The 27,296-nt window shown below is 46.9% G+C and overlaps 1 long non-coding RNA gene across 1 annotated transcript; it reads left to right on the forward strand.

Annotated features, from left to right (window-relative positions):
• Positions 1 to 13,109: 13,109 nt before the first annotated feature.
• LOC123408523 lies at positions 13,110 to 16,713 on the forward strand. The gene is made up of 2 exons (XR_006612761.1): positions 13,110 to 13,626; positions 16,312 to 16,713. It is a non-coding gene; the product is annotated as an uncharacterized LOC123408523 (long non-coding RNA).
• Positions 16,714 to 27,296: the final 10,583 nt, after the last annotated feature.

Consider the following 27,296-nt stretch of genomic DNA (forward strand, 5'->3'; position numbering starts at 1 on the left):
CAACCTTACGCTGATCCATTTCGAATATGGTGGCATCTCTGCCTTTTTGAGGGTACTTTTCAGCTGCACACAACCTTACACCGACCCGTATCGAATATAGTAGAATCTCCATCTTTTTTAGGGCGCTTTTTAGGTGCACACAAGCTCACACCGACCCGTTTCAAATACGGTAGCATCTCCTTCTTTTTTAGGGCACTTTTCATCTACACACAACCTCGTGCTGACCCGTTTCGAATATGGTTGCATGTATCATTGGCTACGAAATGAACCTGCTTCATCATTAATAATGTCCACTTTTTACAAAATCCGCCAGTAGTGGCAAAGCACACCCCAGAGGCGGCGCACACTCATGAATTTCCCCCATTTATGCCGCACGAGCGGAGGCTAGGCATGGTGTTTGTGCTCGGGTCAGTCTCAGTAGCACTGCAAAAACCAAAGCGACTGAGCACTGAATTGCGGGCTTTCTCCCACGCACGTCACCACATCAGGTCCTTGGTGCCTCTGTTTCCTTGCGTGACACCCACAGGTGACCTCGTAAGTGTGCCCTTGATAAACTCCTTGTGAAACCTTACATTTTCTTTAGTTCAAGGCATCGAGGGCTTCACGACACCCTCCTACAAAGGCTTCAAAGGTAGCGCACCGCAGACAAAGGGTATCACTCATGGGGCGTAATCGCACATGGTCCCTTCCCCCTTGTTTTCCCCGGACGCGTTCCGTTTTCCCTGGCGCGAGACGCGTGAACGACGAGAAGGGGACTCCGAGTGTCGCTTCTAAAGATCCCTCACCATCCCTAGGAGCCCTACCCCTTCTGGCCCTGTCGAGCCCTTTCTCCGAGCGTCCCAACAATGGTGTATACCACCTCGGGGGCTGGGTCCAAGCGATGCAGGGTACGAAGGCAACACAAAGGGAGGAAGGGCCTGAGAAAAGCAAAAGTGCATAACATACCATGCGCAATAAGTGTCCGCTATAAAAAGTGCCATCAGAGAGTTTTCACACCTTCCAGTCCTCCGACTACTCTATATTAGAGGTATAGATGGGAGAGCATGAGGGGGCATTGCTGAGATCGACATCGTCCATGGCGGCATCACCATCGTTGCTGGACCCTTGTTTATCACAGGCAAACAACTCTAGTAGGCTCTGTTGGAAAATAAGCCGCGGTGGCGAGCCGGCCGGGTCAGGCGCGTATATGGGTGCGCGCCGGGCAAGGTGGGGGCGTCGGGACCGCGCGTGTGTGTGTGAGCCAGCACGTGTGTGTGCGGGGCTGCATGAAGTGGTTAGCGAGGGTCCAGGGGAGTGGACCGCGTCGGGCGCATGGAGAGGCCGCGGCGATCGCGTGCGTGCATGATGCGCGGAGCGCGCGGGACGTGGTGAGTGGGAGCGGCGAGTGCGTGTGAGGCGAAGCCTGGCATGTCAGTGCTCGCAGCTATAAGACCCCATCTCCTTTGTGTAGCTCGTGACGAAGGGGGAGCTGAGTTCGTGCTCAGGGAAAGATAATTGAGAGCGAGCCGTTCGCGCGGCGGAGGTGTTCGAGCGCCTGAAAATACTCCGTGTTCACCCTCCTGTCGTTACACCTTATCTCCGACGATCACCGGAGCGTGGTGGTTCCATTTTTGCTCTAACACTTGGTATCAGAGCCACGTGTGACCGGGGAGCTCGACGACCATGGCGTTGGTCCCGTACTCCGGCGGGTCGGGGACGACGATGTCGACGTCGGTCCCTGTGCTTACAGGGGAGAACTACACCACCTGGGCTATCAAGGTGGAGGCTGATCTCGACGCTGCCGGGCTTTGAGAGGCGATGGTGCCACCGGAGGAAGCGGCATCGGCGGTGATCACAAAGAAAGACAAGCCGGCGCGCGCTTATCTGTTGCGGGCGCTTGCTGACGATTTGTTGCTGCAGGTAGCGTTGAAGAAGACGGCGGCGGAGATTTGGGCGAGCCTGCAGGCCCGGTTCGTGAGCGCGGACCGTGTGCGTGCGGCGCGGCCAGGCACGCTCCGGGGGGAGTTCGAGCTCCTCCGCATGGTGGAGTCCGAAACCCTGGACAGGTTCACCGGCAGGCTAGGAGGCACGGCGCGGTATGCGGCGTTAGGCTCAACCCTGGAGGATTCTGTGCTCGTCAAGAAGCTGCTCGACTCGGTGCCGGACCGCCTATATGCGGCGGTGGCCGGGATCGAGCAGTTCTGCGACGTATCTACAATGTTGTTCGAGGACGCGCTGGGACAACTGAAGTCGTTCGACGAGAGGTTGCGCCGTCGGGGATAGTCAGGCGGCGAGCGGGAGGATGACCAGCTGATGCTCACCGCGGAGCAGTGGCGTGCGCGGGAACGCCAGTGAAGCGGTGCGCGGGACGACGACGACGACGGCAAGAGTGTGGCGTCAAGCGTCCGGAAGAACCGACGCGGGTGCTGCTACCACTGCGACGAGCGGGGCCACTTCAAGAGGGACTGTCCTCATCGAAGGAAGGGTCCGGCGGCGGAGGAACATGCGTTGCTCGGAAACGTCGACGTCGAGAACGCCGGCCTGCTCTGAGCCGCGTCTTAGGGGGAGTCTGTTGGGAAATAAGCCACGGTGGCGAGCCGGCCGCGTTGGGCGCGTATATGGGTGCGCGCCGGGCACGGTGGGCGAGCCGGGACCTTGCGCGTGTGTGTGCGTGAGCCAGCGCGTGCGTGCGCAGGGCTGCACGAAGTGGTTAGCGAGGGTCCAGGGGAGTGGACCGCGTCGGGCGGCAGAGAGGCCGAGGCGATTGCGTGCGTGCGTGATGCGCGGAGCGCGCGGGACGTGGTGAGTGGGGGCGGCGAGTGCGTGTGAGGCGAGGCCTCGCATGTCAGTGCTCGCAGCTATAAGACCCCATCTCCTCTGCGTAGCTCGTGGCGAAGGGGGAGCTGAGTTCGTGCTCAGTGAAAGATAATACAGAGCGAGCCGTTCGCGCGGCGGAGGTGTTCGAGCGCCTGAAAATACTCCGTGTTCACCCTCCTATCGTTACACCTTGTCTCCGACGATCACCGGAGCGTGGTGGTTCCATTTTTGCTCTAATAGGCTCCCCACTAGATCCTCCACAACCCTCGCTGGTTTGCCTCGAAGCTCCTCTGGGACTGGAGATAGTACCTTGGCAAGGTTGAAGCTGCGGTAGGTGCACAACAAGTTGCTAAAAATGCGGGTGGACGCTTGGGACAGAAGATTGTGAATCTCGTTTCACTGAGTGGAGCCCGCCTCCAGCCGCTCCACGAGCCTCGTTGTAACAGCCCGGAACCGATGCTCTAGAAGATTCCCTTTCTATTTCATTTCGCCGTGTGATCTATCTGGCTGTTGCATTCATCGTCACATCATTCGCATCATCCACATTGCATCGGAACTCTCTTGCCGTAATTTTTTAATAATTTGCATATGTTCGTAGTTGCGAGTTCTTCCTGTCCTTGTCGTTGACCACTTCATGACCAACCACCCACGCACGCGCCCATGGTATCATTAATATATTGTTTTAAAAAGTGCTTATAAAACTTACTCGGAGAGGGTTAAATTTGGCATCGATTTTGATTTAGAGTAGGTAGTGTTGGAATTATGCCCTAGAGGCAATAATAAATGTATAGTTATTATTATAATTCCTGTATCAAGATAATAGTTTATTATCCATGCTATAATTGTATTGAATGAAGACTCATTTACATGTGTGGATACATAGACAAAACACCGTCCCTAGCATGCCTCTAGTTGGCTGGCCAGTTGATCGATGATAGTCAGTGTCTTCTGATTATGAACAAGGTGTTGTTGCTTGATAACTGGATCACGTCATTGGGAGAATCACGTGATGGACTAGACCCAAACTAATAGTCGTAGCATGTTGATCGTGTCATTTTGTTGCTACTGTTTTCTGCGTGTCAAGTATTTATTCCAATGACCATGAGATCATATAACTCACTGACACCGGAGGAATGCTTTGTGTGTATCAAACGTCGCAACGTAACTGGGTGACTATAAAGATGCTCTACAGATATCTCCGAAGGTGTTAGTTGAGTTAGTATGGATCAAGACTGGGATTTGTCACTCCGTGTGACGGAGAGGTATCTCGGGGCCCACTCGGTAATACAACATCACACACAAGCCTTGCAAGCAATGTAACTTAGTGTAAGTTGCGGGATCTTGTATTACGGAACGAGTAAAGAGACTTGCCGGTAAACGAGGTGGAAATAGGTATACGGATACTGACGATCGAATCTCGGGCAAGTAACATACCGAAGGACAAAGGGAATGACATACGGGATTATACGAATCCTTGGCACTGAGGTTCAAATGATAAGATCTTCGTAGAATATGTAGGATCCAATATGGGCATCCAGGTCCCGCTGTTGGATATTGACCGAGGAGTCTCTCGGGTCATGTCTACATAGTTCTCGAACCCGTAGGGTCTGCACACTTAAGGTTCGACGTTGTTTTATGCGTATTTGAGTTATATGGTTGGTTACCGAATGTTGTTCGGAGTCCCGGATGAGATCACGGACGTCACGAGGGTTTCCGGAATAGTTCGGAAACGAAGATTGATATATAGGATGACCTCATTTGATTACCGAAAGGTTTTCGGAGTTACCGGGAATGTACCGGGAATGACGAATGGGTTCCGGGAGTTCACCGGAGGGGGGCAACCCACTCCGGGGAAGCCCATAGGCATTTGGGGGGGGGTCACACCAGCCCTTAGTGGGCTGGTGGGACAGCCCACCAATCCCCTATGCGCCAAGAGAGAAAAAATCAAAGGAAAGAAAAAAAAAGGAAGAAGTGGGAAGGGGGAAGGACTCCCTCCCACCAAACCAAGTAGGACTCGGTTTGGGGGGGGGGGAGAGTCCTCCCCCCTGGCTCGGCCGACCCCTTGGGGATCCCATGGACCCCAAGGCAAGGTCCCCCTTCCTCCACCTATATATATATGGGGCTTTTAGGGCAGATTTGAGACGACTTTCTCACGGCTGCCCGACCACATACCTCCATAGTTTTTCCTCTAGATCGTGTTTCTGCGGAGCTCGGGCGGAGCCCTGCTGAGACAAGATCATCACCAACCTCCGGAGCGCCGTCACGCTGCCGGAGAACTCTTCTACCTCTCCGTCTCTCTTGCTGGATCAAGAAGGCCGAGATCATCGTCGAGTTGTACGTGTGTTGAACGCGGAGGTGCCGTCCGTTCGGTACTAGATCGTGGGACTGATCGCGGGATTGTTCGCGGGGCGGATCGAGGGACGTGAGGACGTTCCACTACATTAACCGCATTCTCTAACGCTTCTGCTGTACGATCTACAAGGGTACGTAGATCACTCATCCCCTCTCGTAGATGGACATCACCATGATAGGTCTTCGTGCGCGTAGGAAAATTTTTGTTTCCCATGCGACGTTCCCCAACAGTGGCATCATGAGCTAGGTTCATGCGTAGATGTCTTCTCGAGTAGAACACAAAAGGTTTTGTGGGTGGTGATGTGCGTTTTGCTGCCCTCCTTAGTCTTTTCTTGATTCCGCGGTATTGTTGGATTGAAGCGGCTTGGACCGACATTACTCGTACGCTTACGAGAGACTGGTTTCATCATTACGAGTAACCCCCTTTGCTCAAAGATGACTGGCAAGTGACGGTTTCTCCAACTTTAGTTGAATCGGATTTGACCGAGGAGGTCCTTGGATGAGGTTAAATAGCAACTCATATATCTCCGTTGTGGTGTTTGCGTAAGTAAGATGCGATCCTACTAGATACCCTTGGTCACCACGTAAAACATGCAACAACAAAATTAGAGGACGTCTAACTTGTTTTTGCAGGGTATGATTGTGATGTGATATGGCCAACGATGTGATGTGATATATTGGATGTATGAGATGATCATGTTGTAATAGAAATATCGACTTGCATGTCGATGGTACGACAACCGGCAGGAGCCATAGGGTTGTCTTTATACTAACGTTTGTGCTTGCAGATGCGTTTACTGTTTTGCTAGGATGTAGCTTCAGTAGTAATAGCATAAGTAGCATGACAACCCCGATGGCAACACGTTGATGGATGATCATGGTGTGGCGCCGGTGACAAGAAGATCGTGCCGGTGCTTTGGTGATGGAGATCAAGAAGCACGTGATGATGGCCATATCATGTCACTTATGAATTGCATGTGATGTTAATCCTTTTTGCACCTTATTTTGCTTAGAACGACGGTAGCATTATGAGGTGATCTCTCACTAAAATATCAAGACGAAATTGTGTTCTCCCCGACTGTGCACCGTTGCTACAATTCGTCGTTTCGAGACACCACGTGATGATCGGGTGTGATAGACTCAACGTTCACATACAACGGGTGCAAAACAGTTGCGCACGCGGAACACTCGGGTTAAGCTTGACGAGCCTAGCATGTGCAGACATGGCCTCGGAACACATGAGACCGAAAGGTCGATCATGAATCATATAGTTGATATGATTAGCATAGGGATGCTTACCACTGAAACTATACTCAACTCACGTGATGATCGGACTTGGGATAGTGTAAGTGGATCATGAACCACTCAAATGACTAGAGAGATGTACTTTTTGAGTGGGAGTTTAGCATATAATTTGATTAAGTTGAACTCTAATTATCTTGAACATAGTCTAAGTCCACTTTGAATATATTTGTGTTGTAGATCATGGCTCACGCAAGTGTCATCCTGAATTTTAATACGTTCCTAGAGAAAGCTAAGTTGAAAGATGATGGAAGCAACTTTGTAGACTGGGCTCGTAATCTTAAGCTAATCTTACAAGCTGGAAAGAAGGATTATGTCCTTAATGCTGCGCTAGGAGATGAACCACCCGCTACGGCTGATCAGGATGTTAAGAACGCTTGGTTAGCACGTAAGGAGGACTACTCAATAGTTCAATGTGCAGTCTTGTATGGCTTAGAACCGGGACTTCAACATCGCTTTGAGCGTCATGGAGCATTTGAGATGTTCCAGGAGTTGAAGTTTATCTTTCAGAAGAACGCCCGGATCGAGAGGTATGAGACCTCCGATAAATTCTATGCTTGCAAGATGGAGGAAAACTCGTCTGTCAGTGAACATGTGCTCAAAATGTCTGGGTACTCAAACCGTCTAGCTGAACTGGGGATTGAACTCCCGCAAGAAGCTATCACTGACAGAATCCTTCAATCACTGCCGCCAAGCTATAAAGGCTTTGTGTTGAACTACAACATGCAAGGGATGAACAAGTCTCCCGGCGAGTTGTTTGCGATGCTGAAAGTCACAGAGTCTGAACTCCGTAAAGAGCATCAAGTGTTGATGGTGAGCAAGACCACTAGTTTCAAGAGAAACGGCAAAGGCAAGAAGGGCAATTCGAAGAAGAGCGGCAAGCCTGTTGCCAATCCACCGAAGAAACCCAAGGCTGGACCTAAGCCTGAAACAGAGTGCTTCTATTGCAAGGGTATGGGTCACTGGAAGCGCAATTGCCCCAAGTATCTGGCAGATAAGAAGGCGGGCAAAGAAAAATCAGGTATATTTGATATACATGTTATTGATGTGTACTTAACCGGCTCTCGTAGTAGCGCCTGGGTATTCGATACCGGTTCTGTTGCTCACATTTGCAACTCGAAGCAGGAACTGCGGAATAGACGAAGGCTGGCGAAAGACGAAGTGACGATGCGCGTAGGAAACGGTTCCAAGGTTGATGCAATCGCCGTCGGCACAGTGTCACTTCAACTACCATCGGGATTAGTGATGAACTTAAATCATTGTTATTTAGTGCCTGCGTTGAGCATGAACATTATATCTGGATCTTGTTTATTGCGAGACGGTTACTCTTTTAAGTCTGAGAATAATGGTTGTTCTATTTCTATGAGTAACATCTTTTATGGTCATGCACCGAATGTGAGAGGATTGTTCATATTGAATCTTGATAGAGATACGCATATACATAACATTGAGACCAAAAGAGTTAGAGTAAACAATGATAGCGCCATATTTTTGTGGCTCTACCGCTTGAGTCATATTGGTGTAAAGCGCATGAAGAAACTCCATGCTGATGGACTTTTGGAGTCACTTGACTTTGATTCACTTGACACGTGCGAACCATGCCTCATGGGCAAGATGACTGAGACTCCGTTCTCCGGAACAATGGAGCGTGCAAGTGACTTGTTGGAAATCATACATACCGATGTGTGTGGTCCAATGAGCGTGGAGGCACGCGGCGGATATCGTTATTTTCTCACCTTCACTGACGATTTAAGTAGATATGGTTATGTCTACTTGATGAAGCACAAGTCTGAAACATTTGAAAAGTTCAAGCAATTTCAGAGTGAAGTGGAAAATCATCGTAAGAAGAAGATCAAGTTCCTGCGGTCTGATCGTGGGGGTGAATATCTGAGTTTCGAGTTTGGTACTCACTTAAGACAATGTGGAATTGTTTCGCAGTTAACACCGCCTGGAACACCACAGCGTAATGGTGTGTCCGAACGTCGTAATCGTACTTTGTTAGAAATGGTGCGATCTATGATGTCTCTTACTGATTTGCCGTTATCGTTTTGGGGTTATGCATTAGAAACAGCTGCATTCACTTTAAATAGGGCACCATCGAAATCCGTTGAGACGACACCATACGAACTGTGGTATGGCAAAAGGCCAAAGTTGTCGTTTCTTAAAATTTGGGGATGTGATGCTTATGTCAAAAAGCTTCAGCCTGAAAAGCTGGAACCCAAAGCGGAAAAGTGCGTCTTCATAGGTTACCCAAAAGAGACAGTTGGGTACACCTTCTATCTCAAATCCGAGGGCAAAGTGTTTGTTGCTAAGAACGGAACTTTTCTCGAGAAGGAGTTTCTCTCGAGAGAATTGAGTGGGAGGAAGATAGAACTTGACGAGGTTGTCGAACCTCTCATCCCTCTGGATGGTGGCGCAGGGCAAGGGGAAACCTCTGTCATTGCGACGCCGGTTGAGGAGGAAGTTGATGATGATGATCATGAAACTCCAGTTCAAGTTTCTGTTGAACCACGCAGGTCGACGAGATCACGCGCTGCTCCAGAGTGGTACGGTAATCCCGTCTTATCAATCATGTTGTTAGACAACAATGAACCTGCAAATTATGAAGAAGCAATGGTGGGCCCAGATTCCAACAAATGGCTAGAAGCCATGAAATCCGAGATAGGATCCATGTATGAGAACAAAGTGTGGACTTTGGAGATACTGCCTGAGGGCCGCAAGGCTATTCAGAACAAATGGATCTTTAAGAAGAAGACAGACGCTGACGGTAATGTGACCGTTTATAAAGCTCGACTTGTGGCAAAGGGTTTTTCACAAGTTCCAGGAATTGACTACGATGAGACTTTCTCTCCCGTAGCGATGCTTAAGTCCGTCAGAATCATGTTAGCAATAGCTGCATTTTTCGATTATGAAATCTGGCAGATGGATGTCAAAACGGCGTTCCTTAACGGTTTCCTTAAGGAAGAGTTGTATATGATGCAACCCGAAGGTTTTGTCGATCCTAAAAATGCTGACAAGGTGTGCAAGCTCCAGCGATCCATTTATGGACTGGTGCAAGCATCTCGGAGTTGGAACAAACGCTTTGATGAGGTGATCAAAGCATTTGGGTTTATACAAGTGGTTAGAGAATCTTGTATTTACAAGAAAGTGAGTGGGAGCTCTGTGGCGTTTCTAATATTATATGTGGATGACATATTACTAATTGGAAACAACGTAGAGCTTTTGGAGAGCATAAAAGGTTACTTGAATAAAAGTTTCTCTATGAAGGACCTAGGAGAAGCTGCTTACATTCTAGGCATTAAGATCTATAGGGATAGATCAAAACGCCTGATAGGACTTTCACAAAGCACATACCTTGATAAAGTTTTGAAGAGGTTCAAAATGGAACAGTCCAAGAAAGGGTTCTTGCCAGTGTTACAAGGTACGAGATTGAGTAAGACTCAGTGCCCAGCAACTGATGAAGATAGAGAGCATATGCGCTCCGTCCCCTATGCTTCAGCCATAGGTTCTATCATGTATGCGATGCTGTGCACTAGACCGGATGTTAGCCTGGCCATAAGTATGGCAGGCAGGTTCCAGAGTAATCCAGGAGTGGATCACTGGACAGCGGTCAAGAATATCCTAAAGTACCTGAAAAGGACTAAGGAGATGTTTCTCGTGTATGGAGGTGACGAAGAGCTCGCCGTAAAAGGTTACGTCGATGCAAGCTTTGACACAGATCCGGACGACTCTAAGTCGCAAACCGGATACGTATTTATTCTTAATGGGGTGCAGTAAGCTGGTGCAGTTCCAAGCAAAGCGTCGTAGCAGATTCTACATGTGAAGCGGAGTACATGGCTGCCTCGGAGGCGGCTAAGGAGGGTGTCTGGATGAAGCAGTTCATGACGGATCTTGGAGTGGTGCCAAGTGCACTGGATCCAATAACCTTGTTCTGTGACAACACTGGTGCCATTGCCTTAGCAAAGGAACCAAGGTTTCACAAGAAGACCAGACACATCAAACGACGCTTCAACCTCATCCGCGACTACGTCGAGGAGGAGGACGTAAATATATGCAAAGTGCACACGGATCTGAATTTAGCAGACCCGCTGACTAAGCCTCTTCCACGGCCAAAACATGATCGACACCAGAACTGTATGGGTGTTAGATTTATTACAATGTAATTCACATGGTGATGTGAGGGCTAGATTATTGACTCTAGTGCAAGTGGGAGACTATTGGAATTATGCCCTAGAGGCAATAATAAATGTATAGTTATTATTATAATTCATGTATCAAGATAATAGTTTATTATCCATGCTATAATTGTATTGAATGAAGACTCATTTACATGTGTGGATACATAGACAAAACACCGTCCCTAGCATGCCTCTAGTTGGCTGGCCAGTTGATCGATGATAGTCAGTGTCTTCTGATTATGAACAAGGTGTTGTTGCTTGATAACTGGATCACGTCATTGGGAGAATCACGTGATGGACTAGACCCAAACTAATAGACGTAGCATGTTGATCGTGTCATTTTGTTGCTACTATTTTCTGCGTGTCAAGTATTTATTCCAATGACCATGAGATCATATAACTCACTGACACCGGAGGAATGCTTTGTGTGTATCAAACGTCGCAACGTAACTGGGTGACTATAAAGATGCTCTACAGATATCTCCGAAGGTGTTAGTTGAGTTAGTATGGATCAAGACTGGGATTTGTCACTCCGTATGACGGAGAGGTATCTCGGGGCCCACTCGGTAATACAACATCACACACAAGCCTTGCAAGCAATGTAACTTAGTGTAAGTTGCGGGATCTTGTATTACGGAACGAGTAAAGAGACTTGCCGGTAAACGAGGTGGAAATAGGTATACGGATACTGACGATCGAATCTCGGGCAAGTAACATACCGAAGGACAAAGGGAATGACATACGGGATTATACGAATCCTTGGCACTGAGGTTCAAATGATAAGATCTTCGTAAAATATGTAGGATCCAATATGGGCATCCAGGTCCCGCTGTTGGATATTGACCGAGGAGTCTCTCGGGTCATGTCTACATAGTTCTCGAACCCGTAGGGTCTGCACACTTAAGGTTCGACGTTGTTTTATGCGTATTTGAGTTATATGGTTGGTTACCGAATGTTGTTCGGAGTCCCGGATGAGATCACGGACGTCACGAGGGTTTCCGGAATAGTCCGGAAACGAAGATTGATATATAGGATGACCTCATTTGATTACCGGAAGGTTTTCGGAGTTACCGGGAATGTACCGGGAATGACGAATGGGTTCCGGGAGTTCACCGGAGGGGGGCAACCCACTCCGGGGAAGCCCATAGGCATTTGGGGGGGTCACACCAGCCCTTAGTGGGCTGGTGGGACAGCCCACCAATCCCCTATGCGCCAAGAGAGAAAAAATCAAAGGAAAGAAAAAAAAAAGGAAGAAGTGGGAAGGGGGAAGGACTCCCTCCCACCAAACCAAGTAGGACTCGGTTTGGGGGGGGAGAGTCCTCCCCCCTGGCTCGGCCGACCCCTTGGGGATCCCTTGGACCCCAAGGCAAGGTCCCCCTTCCTCCACCTATATATATGGGGCTTTTAGGGCAAATTTGAGACGACTTTCTCACGGCTGCCCGACCACATACCTCCATAGTTTTTCCTCTAGATCGTGTTTCTGCGGAGCTCGGGCGGAGCCCTGCTGAGACAAGATCATCACCAACCTCCGGAGCGCCGTCACGCTGCCGGAGAACTCTTCTACCTCTCCATCTCTCTTGCTGGATCAAGAAGGCCGAGATCATCGTCGAGCTGTACGTGTGCTGAACGCGGAGGTGCCGTCCGTTCGGTACTAGATCGTGGGACTGATCGCGGGATTGTTCGCGGGGCGGATCGAGGGACGTGAGGACGTTCCACTACATCAACCGCGTTCTCTAACACTTCTGTTGTACGATCTACAAGGGTACGTAGATCACTCATCCCCTCTCGTAGATGGACATCACCATGATAGGTCTTCGTCCGCGTAGGAAAATTTTTGTTTCCCATGCAACGTTCCCCAAAAGGTAGACCGCCTACCAAATATCATTGCATTGAGAGCCCATTTGATACCCGAACCGTTAAACATATAGCAACACTATAGCGAGTTTATTCATCGGACATTTTTTGGTTTCAAAACTTGTTGTCGAGATGCCCGTTTTCCCTCTCATCTTTGCCTAGCCTTTGTGTACACCGAAAACTACCCTCGGACCCAAACCCGGCGGTCCGGATAAACCCGAAATACTCCAAACCAGTGGATCCGGATAAACCCCCGAAACCCCAAACCATCATCGGTTTCTCAATTGGACTTCCTAAAGTATTTATATCGAGCATACAATTTGAATCGGAGGATTGAAATGACCCATAACTCTAGCCCCTCTTAATATAAATAGTTGGGAAACCCTAACTTCTAGGGATCTTGTCTCATGGCGCTGCCGCGAGCCACATCTTCCTTGGGATTAGATCTGTCCAAACGGGTCGTGTAACCCGGCCGGTCCGACAGCCCATGTGCCTGGCCTGGCTCGGCACGGGCTCGGGCCCGACACGAAGCAAGCCTCAGGCCGTGCCTGGGCTTGAAGGCTGGGCACGCGAACCGACACGACATGACCCATTTATCATTTTTATTTATATATATAAGATAGAAAAGCCCAATACATCAAAATCAACCCAAAAAACAGCCCGGTATGTCAAAATCGTCCCAAATAATAACCGAACAGACCGAAATCGACCCAAATAACAACCTAAAATACTAAAATTCTAACAGGGCAACAGACCTGACGTGCCGACAGACCGGCCCATATAACCCCGTGTCGTGTTTGGACCTGGACCCCAAACACGTGAGTCAGCACGGCACGACCCATTTAATAAACGTGCCTCAACGGGCCGTGCCGTGCCACGTACAATTCTGCCCGTTTGGCCACTATGCTTCGGATTCCCGTGCATCCACTTTGCCTTGAACCACCCACCAACTAGAGCAGGAGTGATTTTCCCTGTTCCATCCAACCCATCGATCCACTCCACCTCACCGCAACCAGCCGCACCTTTGCAATGAGTGAGCCCCTGCTCGATCTCCTCCCACGATTCGTGCCCGAGCTCCTCAAGCACCATGCCGTCCGTGCCCCTTCGCGTCTGGCCAGCCGACGAGCTGCCGGAGACCAGTCAGGTCATCGCCTCTCCCTGCTCCCGTGCAACTCTTTTCCTTCTCTCCCTAATCCCTCTCTCTCTCCAAGGAATTGGCAGATCCAGGAGCTCCCAACCATGGCCGCCAGCAGCAACAGCGTGACCCCTACCAGGAGCTGCAGCCACAGTGCTCGGAGGCGCCTTCCTAACTCAGGATTGCACGCCCAAGCTACCATGGGTGCCCGCGCCAGGAGCCCCGCCATCCTCGCTGACACCGGCGTTGCACCGCCCTACTGACTCCCTCTCCCTTCCCTTCGCTTTCCTCTCCCGCGTGTTCTCTTCTTCCCTGAGCTCCCTCTCCCCATCTACCCATTTTTCTCTCAAGTACACAACCATGGAAGCTGCCATGAACGCCAAGATTCACCAGACGACAAGAGAACGTAGTCCCTCGCTGAATCCATGGCGCCCATATGGGATCTGACCCGTTCCGGCTAGTTCCCGCCGACCACGTGGCCAGGACCTCCCTTGTCGCCATCTCTGCATCACCACTCTGTTCTGTGCTAAAGAGCAGTAGCAGCTCGCACGCCGAGCGTTGATCGAGCCGAGGCCCAACTCGAAAGCACGTCTGGGCTGGGAGTGCCCCTAGCCCTCCACCAACCAGCCCAACCTGGATCGAGCCGAGGCCCAACTCGAAAGCACGTGTAGGCTGGGAGTGCCCCTAGCCTTCCACCAACCAGCCCAACCTGGCCCAAGGTGAGCCTACACTTGCCATCTTATCTTGGGGCAGTCAAAGCCCATCATAACAGAACTTCCTTTCCCGCTTGGCAATCAAGCGAGATGCTCATCCAGGAGGTCCTCAATTCATTATTTTGGTAGGTCCTGTACGGCGCCTTCACGGTCCTCCTTGCGAGCCGGCCTATATAAAATGTGTTGGTCCTTTAAAAATTGAAGAAAAATCATAGAATTTTAAAAAAGTTCACTGATTTTTGAAATATGTTTACGTAGTTTCAAAAAGTTCACAGAATTAAAAAAAAATCATTGATTGCAATAAAAGTTCATTGATTTTCAAAAAAAGTTCATCAAATTTAAAAACAGTTCATCGATTTAGAAAAAAGTTTATGAATTTTAAATTAAGTGCATGGATTTTTAAAATAAGTTCATCAATTTTCAAAAAAGTTCATCAAGTTTCACAAAAGTTCATCAATTTAAAAAAAATCACGGATTAGAACTCAGATAGTATTCCTAAATAGGCCGGCCCATGGCGGAGCGCTGCAGGCGCCGGTTAGCAAAATTTGCCTATAACCGGCGTGTGTGGCGCTAAATAGGCTTTCCCCAATATTTTTGCCTGTTGTGTTTAAATTTTGCACACACACATCCACTTGGGCTTGTTTCTCACCCCTCGGCCATTGCAAGCTGTTGCAATCCAGCCCACTAACAACATACTAGTTTCTGCAATTTTCTCCATTTTTAGAGAATGCATATTTGCGTATACATCTACAGTTTTAAATATTAATATCTAATTAACCATGCATCATATTAAAATTGTTCTGTATAAAAAATGATTAGAATTTTGTGTATATTAATAATATTCCACTTTCATGAATGATAAAAATGTTAATCTTGTTTTTTTATTTAATTTGCATTATGTCATGTGAAAAACGGTTTGTCTCATAACTAAATAACCATAGTTTCTCCCTCAAAAAAAACCATAGTTTCAATTAAAATGATCCACATATATAACTTAAGTAGTACAACACGTATAATCATAAGGTGGACTCTATTTTACTATTCAATGAAATTACACTAATATTTTCTAAACAGTTGCCCCACTCTCGTGGGGTTTCCCTGCGGGGCCCGGGCACTCCCTCCGGGGGTTTCCCTGCGGGGCCCGGGCACTCCCTCCGGGGGCCGGACATCTTACCTTCCGAGATTCCGGTCTCGGAAGGCGCCAATACCAAGCCCATTTCCTAAAACCTGTTATCCGAAATCCGGACCCAAAAACTCATATCACGATCAGTGGCACAAGGCACTGGTTGGTTTGAGAAAACTCAAGCCGCCCGAAAGGGCATGTCCGAAGAACCGTCGGCTCCATACCGGAAAGCGGGGCGCTAATTCCATGTACCGATTCCAAAGGAAAGGTACCGATTAGAACAGAACAGAAGCAAGGTACCGATTCCAAAGGAAAGGTACCGATTAGAACAGAACAGAAGCAAGGTACCGATTCATTCCTGAGGTACCGATCTTGCTTTGCTATTTCCAATGATGTGATGCTTTGCTATTCAGGGGAATTCCTCCTAGCGTCGGAAACTCTATTTATTTAGGATCAGTCTTCCTCGTTCGTTCCCTCAAGTCTTCGGTCACTCCTCGACGACCTTGTTTTGGAACAAAATTCAAAAATTACATATGGGTACTTTTTAGAATTGTTATCCGTTGTTCCGGCCTCGTTTAAACTTGCCTAAATATGTAGTCTACTTATGCTTCACCTTGTGCCATGTTTAGCAAAATTTGGTCTTGTCTTGTAAATAAATGAGAGTGAAATAAATGTTTCGAACATGGAGTTTCGTAAATATGCAACTCGTTGAATATTGAACTTCACTTAATTTGTAGTCATTAATTGTTCCATCTTGCCATGCCATGCCTATTTTAATCGTACATGCATCATACTTTTTTGCGCATCATATCATGAATATGTTGTGGTGTTTACCGTGTGTTGTTTGTTTTTTTCCAGATTTTCTTCTCCTTGCTAGAGTTCCGAACTAATTCGGAGTGTGAGGATTCGTTCGATTATGTTGGTTCGTCGACTTCATGGCTTCGTTGTTCTTCGAAGCAGGATTTCGGGCAAGATGAACATTTCCTTGGATACCACTACTATCATTGTCATGCTAGTTGTCAAGTTCAACCTCTATGTCTTGCTGCCCACCACTTATTTGTCAAGCCTCCCAAACTGCCATGATCAACCCCTAACATCCACCTTCCCAGCAATCCCTTGTTTGGCTATGTTACCGCTCGCTCAGCCCTTCTTATAGTGTTGCTAGTTGCAGGTGCAAGTTGTTTCCATATAACAATATGGATCTTGGGATACTACAATATTATTGCTATTTAATTTAATACACATATATACTTGGTAAAAGGTGGAAGGTTTGGCCTTTGGCTCAGTGTTTTGTTCAGACTTTGCATCCCTAGTTAATTGTGTACCGGTGTTATGTTCCATATCAAGTGCTCATAACATGCTTGTGGTTGTTATGGGGACCCCATGATTTCCGTTTTGGTGTAAAACTCTTCCGGCAAGGCTCAATATTGGTACTATTTGCTTAATAACGACTAAAATTGGCATATGCAATGATAACATCGTGGATAATTAATCAACTCTCACGGGCCAGTGATCCTCATGAGTGTTGGTCCAAACTAGACAATGTCCGGCACCCACTGGTCACCCGGGGTTTTAGCCAACCCGATGTCTTGCCCATCTCGTAGTGCCCTAAGAAAGAGATACGCGCGACTCCTATTGGGATTTGGCCTGCCGGGCAGTCTTTCTGGATTTGTTTTACCTTTCTCAAATGTCTCGTGCATTGGGATTTCGAGGATATCTTGGGCTATCGCGAGGTTGAGGTTTTCCAGCACACCTAGTGGCCATTTCCTCATGGATGAGTTGGAGCACCCTTGCAGTGTTAAATCTTTTGGAAAGCTATGCCAGCGGTAATGTAATAACTTGGATAATTGTTTAACATCCGGTCATAGAAAACTTAAAGTAAACTTAAATTAAATACACCAACTATGTGCTTAACCATGATTGTCGCTTCAAGTGAGATTTAAACCAAGAGGGGAACATAGTGGGGTTATGATTGACTCATAAGTAGGTGTTCATGATGACTGCTTGATCATTACTAGTTCACGTTCGTTTATGCGTAGATCACTCTTCTTATTTTTGTACTCGTAAGTTAGCCACTCAAATAAATTCTCAGTACTTGTTGAAACCTCACCACTATTACCTACCTCACCCATTAAGCTTTGCTAGTCTTGAGACACTTGAAAATGAGATTGCTGAGTCTCTGTGGCTCACATATTGCTACAACAATAGTTGAAGGTACAGGTAAAGCGATGTTTTGAGGTGAGAGCGATGCTTGTTTGATTTGGAGTTCTTCTTCCTCTTCTTCATTGATGTAGGATGGGTTCCACGCACGCAGCATGGGAGTAGCAAGGATGGATGTCCCTTTTATCGTATGATTTCATCCGTAGTCGGAACCTAATCTTCTATTTGATGATTGAATGTATTGTTGTATTGAGATGATAACGATGTAGCTTACGGGGAGTGTAAGCCAATTCCATATACTCATCTTGTGGGGACCCCAACTTGTAAGTCGTGATAACCAAATGCATGTGTACAGTGATCCTAGAGATCAATGCTTACTGAACACGCAGAAGGTGAATAACAAGAGTCTTACATCCATACATACCGTTTGATACAGATAAGGGCCATTAAGGCTAGGTCTTACATAGATAGGGCCTCGAAGCCATACATACCATACATAGCTAGCATCGGAAATTTTGAATTAAACCATGAATCCATGCCATCGGCCTTAACCTACACGCATTCTGACTAGGAAGGGTCTAAGTTCGCATGTCCGTCACCGACGAACTCTCCTCAAATTCCTGCTCTTCCATGCCTGGCCAATTAAATAACCAGTGGAAAGCCAATGAGTACTTTGAATGTACTCGCAAGGAATCCATGATATAGAACAAGGAAATAATGAAACATGATATAATACTAGTAGGAAATCTTTGCAGAAAGCATGTTTTTCCCTGATGGAATAACATGATCAACTTGTCGTGCGACATGCATCATAAGGTAAGTGATAGCCAGGTTAACAGGTTACATCTATCAACATCAAATGAGGGCTGAACAACGCACGTTCACCCATCATGCCAAGTCATCCGACTTAGCCTAGGTACCACATTACTCACATACCACCCTTTCTCTCACACACACACTGTTTGGCAAACATGGACATAGCCCAAGAGCGGTCACCCAACTGTACTTGACCATGGACACGACTATTCGAATAGTTTTACACTCTACAGAGATTGCACACTTTACCCACAAGACTCGAGAAACTTCCGTGTCAAGACGCGACTCATGGTATTTTTCATACCCAAGGCAAGTACCCGAACTTTACCTTTCTCATGATGGTACTAGCAAAGAGACTACTCGTTGGCGACAATCTCTCGTAATGTACTTCACACGTATCATCCACGAGGGCACGCAACGGTGTGCCCGATGTCTTGGCACTCTTTTTCTTGGCACGACCCCATCTCGAGAAGGACTATGTCACTTCCGCCCCTAGTAATGTGGCTCTTTACTAGCATCAACCATAGTAATCAGCAAAGCCCCGTCCCATAAGAGGTATCGTGGTTGTACATGTAAGGTTGGAGTAACGGTCCCAACTTAAACCATTCCATTTTCGAAAAACCACACAAAATCACTAGCCTCGGTATACCACTCCTTTCTCAAGTGGCTACCTAGCTCACACCATCTCCCTCGGGCATTAGTGGCACCCGACGTTTTTTCTGTAAAACCTTTGAAATTACCCGCCTTTACCGTCACCATGCATGTACTCAATCCCATGTGTAGAACTACTAGCAACCTAAATACACCCCACCTGCACATCCCTCATAGGTAGGTAGGGTCATGACCAAGTGCAAGTGTCAACGGGCTACTATCGGAAACACCCCACCAAGGTAGTAACCGATCCAATATGATCCCTTGCATCGGAATAAAATGCTAAATATGACATTCATGAAGGTAGTCTCTTAGACATGGTCAAGGGCTGGTTGCCTTGCTCAACAAAGCCTCCGGGGTCTTCAAAGTATTCTGGTCCAAGTCCCTTGTCAGCCACGCAATCTATCATCGCAATATCACGGGCAAAACTAAGTACTCAACCACAAAGAGAGAAAATAATTTACTCAGAAAAATGTCACAACATTTTTGTAAAATACTAGGATGAGTGTAGGTTGTGTAAATATTATTCGGTTTTATTTCTGGGTTGTAAAAAGTTGCAGAAACTATTTTAACACAATGTTAAAATGCCTAAAACAGGGTTTAAAAATAAAATAGTGCATGCACCTATTGTAAAACTTCACAAGTGCCACCCTAAAATACAACAAAATATTACAATATTTGTGGTGTAGGAATATTTGAATTTTGACAAATATTTAAACCTATGGATATTTTGAAAGACTCTGGAAAAGAAATAAAAAGAAAGGCCACTATTTCGCTTGGGCCAAACCGGTCAGCACACACGACCCAGAGGAGAATCAGCCGCGCCACGCGGCCACGTAGAAGGTGCCAAGGCATTTTACGCCTTCAACCGACGAGGCGCCCGCACGGATGACGCGTTCAAAGCTGAAAGCTCCGCCCCAGCGGTCAACAAAAGAAGGAGGGGGAAAGGTGGATGACAGACGGACCCCTCCGGGGTTGTCTTCAACGTCTCGACAGGAGAGTGGGCGAGCTCACCGGTGGTGAGACGAGGCACGGTTGGTCTTGGTGATGATAGAAATGGAACCGGTGTCGTCCCGCCGTTCGATGGGTAGTGTAGGGAGGTGCTGATGTGCAGCGACTCGCCGACGGCGAGGTCCCGTGGCAGAGGCGCTTCAGGAGGGTGGTCGTCAGGGCCGAATCTTGCAGCGAAAGAACATGGGAGAGGGGGAGAAGTAGCAGGAAGTTGTTGTGGTTCTAATGGGGAAGAAAGGAGAGATGGAGCGGCCATGTACCCGAGGATTGCCGGAATCCTGATGCGTTGATCCGGAGTTCGATCTTGAGCTTGGGAGCCTCTGTCGATGAGTGGGTGGTTTAGGTGTGCGATTAAGGGTAGAAGAAGGTCGAAGGGAGGGAGAGGGAGGCCCGGGATGGCATTTTATAGTGGGGGCACGGTCCACGGAGGGCTGGTGCACCAGCAAGAGTGTGGCGATGGACAAGGGAAGAGAGGGGACTCGGAGATATGCCTGCGGTCTTCGGGGGCGCGGTGTGGGGTTGGAAAGGGAACAAGGAGGAGTGGGAGTTGGATCCTGGCGTGTCCCAGTGGCGGGCACCATCTGATTGAGTCGGGCGGCCGGGGGCACACGTCGTAGGGGGAGGAGAAGGGGAGAAAGGTGGGGCACGACGTGGCGCAAGGTCTCTATCATCGAGGGGGTCTCGTGGGACAGCTAGAGTGGGCAAGAGCTGGTCAGGCTGGCCTCCCATAATGTGGGTGCGCACTGTAGCGTTTCCAGAGCGCTGTTTTGGCATGCCACGACATGCGAGCGCGCTCTGGCGTGTTCTACATTGTCTTCTAGTTTCTGGGGGAAGTGGAGATGCCCCTTGGATTTCCTGGAGCTGTGGAGAGGGGTTGTGGTCAAAGGAGGAGTGTGAGACAGTCTCTGCCAGGGTGAACAAGAAGGTTAATTGGGGTCATTGTCTAGCCCTAATGTTGAGCCAAGGCTAGATCTCTCTGTTGTAGATCAAGGGCAAGACTGTGGGCTTGTGATAAAAATTTGGAGTGAAGGAGAATGGTAGAAGGGGTGAAAACAGTAGTTTTACCAATCACAACAAAGTGTTGGATGCTGGTTTGATCAAGATAAACCTCACCACTTTCAATGAGATTTAACAGTATTATATGATGGAAAAAATTAGTAGGATTTGCCAAGTTTGAGATCATTTAAGCAAAGTTGACAATGTAAACATGAAAAACCCTAGAAATGGGAAGAATTAGATTTCTGTTCACCAAGGTGATTAAATCAACTCCCACAAATGCTAAAGTTGGTGTGACATCCTTATTTGGGGGCTGGCACTCCTCTAAAGTTTGGGATAAATTTGATTAACTTGGGAATGTAAAGCTGGTCAAGTTTGGTTGTGGACAGAAAGGGTTTTGGGGTTATTAGGTGGATCAAATCAACTTGGATTGAGATGAAACTTTGCAGGATCACCACATTTATCATGTGTGCCTTGCTAGAATTTTCGTGGAATTTATTCAGAATATTTCGTATGGGAATATTTCAAAAGCTTGAAATAGGCAGTATCGGTTTTGAGGGGTTTTGTCCAATATTTTGAACATGACTATGTGTTGAAATTCCTATGTATGGAAAATATATGTCCACTGAGTTTCCCTAACTTTTCTCAAATATTTTTGAAGCAAGAAAATAATTTTCCCTATGAAACAGCATTTCAGGCCTAACAAAAAGGTTTTTAAATAAAATAGGAAAATAACTTTGAAAATAACTACTTTGTGGTAAAACATCCCTCCTAAATTGGGGACTTGTGGTGCAAATCCCAAATCAGGGGTTTTGGAGAACTTAAAATGATTAAATGTGTTTTGTTAAAATAATAATTTATAAAAATGGTTTCCTCATTCTATACACATGGCATTAACATTGGGAAAGGGCTTGGGGTCAAGGAGGTGGGTTTTAGAAAGGAGAACAACTATAATCACTCAATTAGTCACACACACAAGTTGCAACAAAATCAATCATCGCAAACATGCAAAAAGTTTTAATTGGTTCCAGTTTTTACAAAAACAGCATGTGGCAAAAGTGGTACAACCACAGGGTGTGACAGACCTATCCCCCTTACAAGAATCTCGTCCCGGAGATTCCTAGGCGAGGCGCTAAAAAGAGAAGGAAACTCGGATCTGAGGTAGTCTTCGCGCTCCCATGTTGCTTCTGTTTCACGGTGGTTGCTCCACTGGAACTTGAAGTAGTTGATGGTGCGGCTTTTGGTGCAATGGTCGGCTTCATCCAGGATGTGGATTGGTCACCCACGATGAGAGAGGTCTGGCTGAAGATCGATATCCTTGTAGAGCTCAGGGTGATTGGGAAATTGGATTCACTTTCGGAGTTGCGACATGTGGAAAATGTTGTGCACATCCGAAAGTTTGGATGGTAGCTCCAGCTGGTAGGCAACTTCTCCTCGCCTGTCGGTGATCTTGAAGGGGCCGATATATCTTGGCACAAGATTTCCCTTGACGTGGAAGCTTTTTGTCCCCTTGAGAGGCGTGACTCGAAGATAACATAGTCCCCAATAGAAACTCATGTCTCGGTGATGTGAGTCAGCGTAGCTCTTCTGTCTTGATTTGGCATCCTCCAAACGTTCCCTCACGGGTTGAACTTGCTCTTCTGCTTGAAGGAGGACATCTGGTCCGAAGACCAGCCCTCCTACGGTTTCTGACCAGTGGAGGGGAGTGGGGCGCTTGCGACCATACAACACCTCAAATGGTGCCATCTGGAGATTGGACTAATAGCTGTTGTTGTAGGAGAACTCGACAAAGGGAAATTTGTCTTCCCACTTGGCTCCACATGCCAAGACACACACACGGAGCATGTCCTCGAGTATATGGTTTACTCATTCTGTGTGTCCGCCTGTTTGAGGATGAAAAGCGGTGTTGAAGGATAGCTTGGTTCCCAAGGCCTCTTGGAACTTGTTCCAGAACCTCGAGGTGAACTGAGTTCCTCGATCTGACACAATCTCCTTAGGGACTCCATTGAGGCTTACAATCCAGTTGATGCAAAAACTTGCCAACTGGTTCCAAGGGTAGGTCGTCTTGGCGGGAATGAAGTGGGCCACCTTGGTTACGTGATCGACAATGACCCAAATGGAGTCATGTCACTTGCTCGATCTGGGCAGAATGATGATGAAGTCCATCTTGACTTTGTCCCATTTCCATTCAAGCACTTGGAGATATTGTAGCCGTCCAGCGGATCACTGATGCTCAGCCTTGACCCTCTAGCACACAACACATTTTGCGACATAAGAGGCTATCTCTCTCTCTTCATGCCATGCCACCAGAATCTGGCCTTGAGGTCTTGGTACATGTTGGTTCCTCCAGGGTGGATGGAATATGGATTCTCATTTGCAGCTTGCAAGATCAGGTTCTTGAGCTCAGCGTTGTTGGGTACGCAAGTACGGTCCCCAAAAAATACAACTCCTTGCTCATCCACTAAGAATCTTGGGGCCTTGCAATCCTTGATCTTCTTCTTCATACCTTCGGTGCTCTTATGTCCCTTCTCAGCTTCCTTGATTTCGTCTATCAATGTAGGCTTTGCTTCGAGATTGGCCATAAATCCTGGTGCGACTAACTCCAGCTCGAAGATCTCAAGTTCCTCATACAAGGCCGTTAGCCTTTCTTTGATCATATCATTCAAGGAACAAGTCTTTCTGTTCAAGGCTTCTCCTACCACATTGGCCTTCTCGGGGTGGTATCGAACACTAAGGTCGTAATCTTTGATCAACTCCAACCATCTTCATTGCCTCATGTTCAGTTCCTTCTGAGTGAAAATATAATTCAAACTCTTGTGGTATGTGTATATCTCACATCGCTTCCCCAAAAGGAAATGTTGCCATGTCTTCAAAGCATGAACTACTGCTGCCAGCTCAAGATTGTGAGTGGCATAGTTCTCTTCATGAGAGTGTAGCTGTGTGGACAGATATGTCACGACTCCGCCTTCTTGAATGAGGACACCACCAAGCCCGGTACTTGATGCATCACAATTTATTACAAACTCCTTGTGAATATCAGGGGTGGACAGAACTCGAGCTGTTGTCAACCTCTTCTTGAGGTCCTGGAAACTTTCTTCGCACTTTGGTGTCCATTTGAACTTCTTGTCCTTATGCAAGAGTTCAGTCATAGGTCGGGCGATGCTTGAGAATCCTTCCACAAACTTGTGGTAGTATCCCGCGAGTCTGATGAAGCTCCTCAATTCCTTCACGTTGGTTGGTGATTGCTAATTGGTCACGGCTTCAATCTTGGCAGGGTAAACAGATAATCCATCTGCTGTCAACACATGGCCCAAAACCCCAACTTCATGCAGCCAGAATTCACACTTGTTGAACTTGGCATAAAGCTAGTGCTCTCAAAGCTTTTCCAGCACCATCCTCAAGTGTTGCTCATGTTCTTCTTAAGAATTGAAGAAGGCGAGTATGGCATCGATGAAGACAACGACAAACTTGTCTCGATACTCCATAAAGACTTTGTTCCTGAGGTACATGAAGTAGGCTGGGGAATTGGTTAACCAAAATGACATGACCGTGTTATCATATAAGCCATATCTGGTCACAAACGTCGCCTTCGGGATATCCTATTGTTTGATCTTCAACTAGCAATACCCAGACCTGAGATCGATTATGGAGAACACCTTGGCACCATTCAGTTGATCGAACAGGTCCTCAATCTTGGGGAGCACATACTTTTTTGTTATTGTGACTTCATTGAGAGAACGGTAATCAACATAGATACTGATTGTTCCATCCTTCTTAGACACAAATAGAACAGGTGATTTCCAACGAGAGGCACTAGGACGAATGGATCCTTTTCTGAGCTGCTCAACCAGTTGCTTCTTCAGTTCAGCCAACTCTTCGGATCCCATTCTAGGGCTTCTTATAGATGGGTCCATCTCCGCGCATTAGCTCAAAAATGAACTCAATGTCACGGTGAGGTGGCATTCTGGGAAGCTAGTTAGGAAAGACATCTGGGCATTCACATACCAATGGCACTTGATCCATCTCACCTCCCCAAAGGCAATTAACCCGAGGGGCTTAATTGGAGGTAGGGTCGGGAACGTACTTGATCCCGAGTCCTTGGGTATTGGTTATCATAAAAATCCTCTTGGCATAGTCCAACAAGCCTTGGTGCTTGATTAGCAAATCCATGCTAAGGATCTCGTCCAAGCCTTGCGACTTTAGGATGATGAGATCTACTAAAAAGTCTACCCTCTTGATGTTGATCCAATACTGCAGTAACCTTAATCATGCCTGTAGTCGATATAACTAAAACTCCAGGTGGTTAAACCAAAATCACACAGAACAAGGGAGTACCTTGCTCTGATACCAATTGAAAGTGCGTTATATCGACTAGAGGGGGGGTGAATAGGAGATTTTTAGAATTTCCTCACTGTGGAAATTCCTTTTGAGGAAATTCCTCACTGATGACTAACTTACAGCGGAAACAGTAAAGGATCAGGAGTGCAAAGTTTCACTACAGCAGTTTTTCAGTATGAGGAATGTGAAAACAGATTGCATAGTAAGCAGGCACGCAGAAAACAGATGAGGATTAACTTGCGTGAGGAATTTGGGGTTGAGGAATTTCAGAGAAAGTCTTCAGTAAATTCTTCAAACAGTGACAGTGAATATCATCAACAAATAATCTGAGGAATATAAAGAGTTGAGGAATTAGAACTCGTTTCACACCGAAGCCAGTAGTTCATGACCCAGTTCCAACTGTTGTGACAGTTGTACATCTGGTTTGGAGCGCTTGGTATTGAAACCAAAAGACACACAGTCCCGATAGACACAGTCCCTACCGTATTCTCCTTGAGCTAAGAACACACAGTCCTCGCCCAACACTCATGGCAAGTCTTTAGGGAAGACTTCCAAACCCTCACAAACTTGGTCACCCGGCGATCCACAATTGACTGCTAGATTGCTCTAGACCATGACGCCTAACCGTCTGGAGGATGCACAGTCCTCAAAGGTAAAATGCTTCAGTCCCACACAGGAACAACTTCTTCAGTGATGCTCAATCACTTGGTTCTCGGTTTGTGGTTTGGTGTTTGGGGTATTTCCTCACTGATGAATTACTCTCGAAGACTGTGAGGAATTTGGGTTGCTCTTATGACAAGTGTCAGTTTCTAACGGAGCAGCCAACCAGCTAATGGTTGTGGGTGGCGGCTATTTATAGTCTCGGAGCATCCCGACATGATTTGACACTAATGCCCTTAAATAATATGACTGTTGGTGTGGATAAGACCAATGATGTGGCGTCGCTATCGAAACGGTCGGGACCCTCAACTGTGAGAGTCCTCATGTCACTCATCTTCCTCACTTGAGGCTTTTGGTAGGATTAGGCTTGGGTTGAGCATCATGAGGAAATTCATTCCAATGTGTTACCTCGACCCCTTTAACAGTACGGTGTTCCTATTAGTCATGTGTGAAGAAAACAAAACAGAAAGAGTAAATCTTCATGCTTCAAAGTCTTCAGAATGATTTTCTTCAGGACACACTCAATTCCTCAATTTCAATATCTTCATGAGGAATATTAATTTCATCGCAAATTCTTCGCGATTCAAATCTTCAGCTTCAGACCAATTTCTTCAACCGAAGATATACATTTTTAGGGGTCGATATTCATCGAATATTTCAAACTTCTCAGCGACTTATAGATCATGTGTACACTCGTGAACACATTAGATACTTAACCTATAAGTCTTCAAACCACCAAAATCACTAAGGGGCACTAGATGCACTTACAATCTCCCCCTTTTTGGTGGTTGATGACAATTACGTTAAGTCTTCAACAGGGATAAAAATATCAAGTGTAAATACTCTTTTGAGGAATTTGAAATCAAGATTCAGAGAGACTCCTTGTGAAGATGTGCATATCTTGAGGATTTTTCTTTTCACAGCAAATGCACATTCACGATTTATATCATGGAGATCTCCCCCTGAGTCTTGTAAATCATGCATACATATGACATATAGTATTAAGAAATTGAAGATGCATGATGACAAATGGTATCAGACGAATTCCAGCATGCGTGCATTAAAATTTTGAGGAATAAGCATGCGAAGAAAAACGTTCAAAAACGTCAGAGTACCATCGGGCTTAAGTTACAACTCATTACATAAACACTTTAGAAGAGCCAAGAGTTTGTAACTTAAATATAGTTCATAAGCCCCAAAATATCCCGCGT

This window comes from Hordeum vulgare, chromosome 1H, assembly GCF_904849725.1.
Source record: "Hordeum vulgare subsp. vulgare chromosome 1H, MorexV3_pseudomolecules_assembly, whole genome shotgun sequence".
NCBI lineage: Eukaryota > Viridiplantae > Streptophyta > Magnoliopsida > Poales > Poaceae > Hordeum > Hordeum vulgare.